Here is a 6,000-nt window from a genome sequence, read left to right on the forward strand (position 1 = left end):
TTTAAAAATACAACAGACATTTTTTGAAAATGTGGTTTAACAATTCTTAATGTGTCTAAATGTGTTCAACTGTTTTGCATAGTTCCTAATTCTTTCTGTTCACTGTTTCTCAATCTTCTTAAATTAGTCTCGTTTTTTTTTCCCACATGAAAACTCACACATAATATTAGCAACAGCATCTGTATATATAATTCTCTACGTCGCCCAACCATGCGAGACAAGATGCACGCTCGATGAAAAAGTCATGGAAAGATAACTCTTTTATTTCTGCAAGTTGGACTAGAGTTACCCCGCGTAACTTTCGCGGCGACAGAGAGCGCAGCTCAGAAAAAAAGAGAAAAGGGGAGGGGGGAGAACAAGTAATCTACTCACTAAATAGCGGAGTACGCTACGCCGCGGGTCGGCTTGTTGGGAAGAATCAATCAACTTGACAAAACTTAAGACATTAAAAAGAAAAAAAGGAAAAGTACAGGTCCCCTTTTAGACCTTGGGGCATCTATGGTTATCTGTTTCTTTGGTCCACGGTTAACGAGGATGTCATGTGGCAAGCTGGGTGGACTTAGGGGCGCGTAAAGATCCCGAAATTAAAAATCCCAGTTTTCACCAGGATTCAAACTCTGGACCCCGGTTCAGAAGCCAAACGCGTGGCCAATAAAAAAAATCTGAACCTAATTAACTTCTCAGTCTAAATAAAAATAAATCAAAAACATATTTCCTGGTCCATATACGAAGACAAAATGGAATAAGTAGGCCAACTTCGGTACGTGACGTTTTGGCGCCGCCGTTTTGGCGACGGGACGTTTTGGCGCGAGATATCATTTGACGATTATTTAATAAGTACGTAGCTTTTATAACAATGTTTATTTCACTCTACCATAATATTGTATGTATAGTATGAATTCTAACAGCGAATTGTTTTTTTTTAATTATAAAGGTTTTGCTTATTTAATGAATATAGGCCTATAATAAGTCAGATTCCTGAATGGCAATGACATGCTAATGCTATATGTGAGTTCTGCTAATCGCACTGGATGACATTTTTGGATTTCTTTCCAAAAGATTTTTTTTTATTTGACATTAGTGTAATATACGAACTAGCTAAGTGTCACACTTTAATATAACAAAAACCATGTTAACATCTAAAACTTTTTGAAAATAAAAGTGTGCCTCTTAATAAACACACATACACAAGCCAAAATGTTTATTAAAGAAAATGATGTGAAAAACATACATACATTTACATTTAGTACGTGAAAAATATGTCTTAACACAAACACTCATGCAAAACATAGATATGAATAATTCTTTTAAAAAAAAATAATACAATAAACGTACATAATGTATTTAGCGCCAAAACGTCCCGTCGCCAAAACGGCTCGCGCCAAAACGACCTTCGCGCCAAAACGGCGGCGCCAAAACGTCCTGCTTCGGGCCAACTTAGATCTTTGTATTCCAATGGGTCATTCAAACAATTGAGCCAATTAGACGACCAGTGAGTCAGTTAAGTTCAAATCTTGAATTAAAATGGATGACAAGGCGGACACTGATATCTGTAGAATGTAATCAGCTACGTACTTTTTCTTTTTTAAAGAACGTCTATATAATTTAAAAACACATTTCTACCTAAGTAGTTTTTGATATAATTGAGTTGTAGGGCCTAAAAAGCATCATCATTGTTAAATAAAAGAGAAGATGGGCCTACTTTCTGTGATCACAAGACTACACAGCAACAATTACAACAGAGTCTATGTGGAGACATGTTGCTAGTGTTTCTGTATAGATTAAATCGAGATGATAATTTGAAAACTTTCCAATTCAATTCTTAGACATTTGGTGATTTAACAATACTGTAGTGTGCAGAAATTAACAAAAGTCATTGTCTTAGTTAGCCGTCCGTCATCATTGCAGTTGTTGACACGTACTGTCCTGAGCTTCATTTTGTTTGCAGTCACACTAGACCTATATCAATAAACAAAGGCCTAATTAGATTTCTAGGTGCATTGTGTTCCACCAGCAGGGGCAGACTGGCTGTCAAAATCGGCCCCGGCATTTCTATTCCATTCGGCCCCAAACTTGAATGTCATATAATAGGCATCCAACTCTAGTTCTACTTGTCCTAATAATTAATGTGTTTAGTTTGATGATGTATCGATAACTTAACTCATGCACACAGTAAACTCTATATCTTTATAAGAAATATAAGCGTTATGTTGCTTGTTAATGGCTAAGTATGTAGAGGCACTTCAAGGATGAAGCCTACTACGGCTGTTGGCTATTACATTATTTCGGAAAATGTGATAGATAAAATTCCCCGTCAGACTTGGCGAGTCAAAGCTTGAAGAGCTGGACAAGTTCACGTACCTTGGCAGCATCATAACAAATGATGGAGATGCTTACCATGGTGTAGCGTGCCGAATAGGAAAGGCAGGGGGCGTTTTCCAAAGGCTGCAGCCTATTTGGACTAGCCAAGCCATTGGACTCGAGACAAAAATACACCTTCTCAACACAATCGTCATTCCAACTGCTACATATGCATGTGAGACGTGGAAGTCATCTGTCAAAATTGAGAAAATGTGACTCAACAGAGATGGCTGAGACGGATTTTGGGAGTCAGTTCTACAGATCGGGTCTCAAACAAGGAAATCCTATGCCGAACTGGGAGTCGAACACTTAGTGAGGTTGTGACTGAGCGTCGCATGAGGTTTGCGGGGCATGTTCTACGTCAAAATGAATTACGCACACCAAGAGTTGCGATAACATGGAAGCCAAAACGAGGAAAGCGCAAACAGGGACGTCCTCGTATTACTTGGCGACACACCTTCATGGAGGACCTCAGAACAGTGGACACCAGGTGGGAGGAGGCTTCAGGCATTGCCAGTGACAGATCTTTATGGAGACAGCTTGCCGCCCAATGCGCCGAACGGCGCGGGAGGACCTAAGTCTAAGATATATAAAATTAGCTTTATACTGTAAGAGTCTGTTAAAGTTGTTTTTTAAACACGACGCTCAGAGGGTCCCTTTTGCAACAAAATGCTGCTATAAACCCGAATGCCCATAGAGCCAGTCCGCCCCTGTCCACCAGTTAAATGAGCAGTTTTAAATGTGTTGCCATTATAGCTTTTATTGAAGAGTTAGACATTTTTGTAACGCACACTTCTTGGCACTGTGACAGTCACTATGTGTTTACTATGAAGGCATGTTTGTAGGCGTGGTAATATAAAACCAAATCACTATTTCAGTCGCTGTTGATAATGCATGCAGAATTGTTAGTATAGTTCCATGGTTGATCTATGAAATGCTAAGTAGAATTGTGCTGTTTGACAGAGGCGCCAGTGACACAGAGAATGGGACATGTAGCCTACATTAATAGGGTTGTCCCTCTCTCGCTCGTTGGAGGCCTAAAGCTTTCTGTTCATTCTGGCCTAAAGTTTTCTGTTCATTCTGGCCTAAAGTTTTCTGTTCATTCTGGCCTCATGTTTTCTGTTTATTCTGGCCTAAAGTTTCTGTTCATTCTGGCCTAAAGTTTTCTGTTCATTCTGGCCTAAAGTTTTCTGTTCATTCTGGCCTAAAGTTTTCTGTTCATTCTGGCCTAAAGTTTCTGTTCATTCTGGCCTAAAGTTTCTGTTCATTCTGGCCTAAAGTTTCTGTTCATTCTTGCCTCAAGTTTTCTGTTCATTCTGGCCTAAAGTTTTCTGTTCATTCTGGTCTCAAGTTTTCTGTTCATTCTGGCCTCAAGTTTTCTGTTCATTCTGGCCTAAAGTTTTCTGTTCATTCTGTCCTAAAGTTTTCTGTTCATTCTGGCCTAAAGTTTCTGTTCATTCTGGCCTCAAGTTTTCTGTTCATTCTGGCCTAAAGTTTTCTGTTCATTCTGGCCTCAAGTTTTCTGGTCATTCTGGCCTAACGTTTTCTGTTCATTCTGGCCTAAAGTTTTCTGTTCATTCTGGCCTAAAGTTTTCTGTTCATTCTGGCCTAAAGTTTCTGTTCATTCTGGCCTCAAGTTTTCTGTTCATTCTGGCCTAAAGTTTTCTGTTCATTCTGGCCTAAAGTTTTCTGTTCATTCTGGCCTAAAGTTTTCTGTTCATTCTGGCCTCAAGTTTTCTGTTCATTCTGGCCTAAAGTTTCTCCTTTTTCTTGTTCTGTTATAAGGAAAGAAATGTATTCCAAATGTTTAGTTCCTTTGAAATACTTTGCGATTACTAAAAGCGTTGAACTCCGAGTAGCATCGACGTACCCTACTTGCTTTATTTTAGGTGAAACCAATTTTAAAAAAAATATAACTGTTGGTCATGACAAAGTGTGTTATAGTTCTTACCAACTATGGTTTAATTGAAGCACATCTTCTAATATGTGACATAATTTCTCTGCAACTATGACATTTCGAGTGGGACCATTGATCACTGGGACCTGCCAGCCATCAATCATAGCAGCACCGATGTCAATCACAGTTAGTTCCCTTTGTACAAGAATTATTTACAAGCAGGAAGGAGCAAGACTAAGCCCACTGATGGCCGCTAACCTAATAATCATAACGGTGGCGGATTTAATGATGCTACGTTGGGCTAAACCAACAGTACCCCTCCTTCCCCCAAAACCAAAGTATTTATGAGTAGCCCCTGACTGAAAAAGTATAAACCCCAAATTTAAGTGACATGAGTCGGTCCTAAAGCTCTCGGGGGCACTACACATCTTTAAAAAAATTCACCCACATACACACTACGTACGCACACTTGGCAAACTTTAAGTTTCGAAAATTGGCGAATAGATAATCTGGGATTTCTCGAGGCGAAGAACAACTGCAGGTATAAACAATATAAACAATGATTTTTTTTTAAATGTTCGTAGAAAATTGTGGGAGGAATAAATATATAAATATTAGACCATATAGTATCTATAAGTCTATGTATGTATTGATGTCTATGTTTTAGACATTAGAACAATTAAATTACGAAACAAATCAATGGATCGAAGTTGTGAAATGAAACTATAGGCCTATCTATTGAAATTGCAATGTCTTTGAATCCGAAGATTAAGGATGAGTGCAGTCAGGGCGGACTGGCTACAGGGGCAAATGGCCGGTTGGGCTGTCGAATGGGCCACATTAAATGTCTTGTAACCGGGCACCACACAAGATCCATTTACCGTTTTTCTCCATTCCTCTGTCTTTTGCCTTGGGTATGATTTCATTCAGTGACAAGCCTGTCTATTCTATTATGTTGTCTTCTATCTCTTTCTCTGTCTGCCTCTTCTTTTTTCTTGATACTGTTCCCTGAAGGAAGGTCTTTATGAGCCGTGAGGACCTTGTGATGTGGCCATGTTTCTTGATTTTGTAGCTACGAAGTAATTGATGAATCACAAATATTATTTAAACAGTTAAACATGCAACTAAATAGAAATCGAAAGCAAAGAGATGCGGAAAAATTACTAACACTTCAGGAACGTTGCTGAGTCTCATGATAACTTTCAAGAGTCCATTTACTCATTGCTGAGTCTCATGATAACTTTCAAGAGTCCATTTACTCATTGCTGAGTCTCATCATAACTTTCAAGAGTCCATTTACTCATTGCTGAGTCTCATCATAACTTTCAAGAGTCCATTTACTCATTGCTGAGTCTCATGATAACTTTCAAGAGTCCATTTACTCATTGCTGAGTCTCATGATAACTTTCAAGAGTCCATTTACTCATTGCTGAGTCTCATGATAACTTTCAAGAGTCCATTGAGATCATACCAGACGAAGTAGATACACTCAATGCACAAAGATGCAGACTTAAACAGGTAGAAATACAAGACGTAGATACACTCAATGCACAAAGATGCAGACTTAAACAGGTAGAAATACAATTATATCTTATACCGTCCTCCTTTAAGCTTGCTTTAGAAGATCGGCTTTGGCATGCAGTCGTCTCCCATGCGGGATAACTGTCCGACCCAGAGCAGCTGTCGAATGTTAATTAGTACATCTATACTGACCACACCAGCCTCCAGCACAACCTAGTTAT

This window comes from Biomphalaria glabrata, chromosome 5 (genome assembly GCF_947242115.1).
Source record: "Biomphalaria glabrata chromosome 5, xgBioGlab47.1, whole genome shotgun sequence".
NCBI classification, from domain to species: Eukaryota; Metazoa; Mollusca; class Gastropoda; family Planorbidae; genus Biomphalaria; species Biomphalaria glabrata.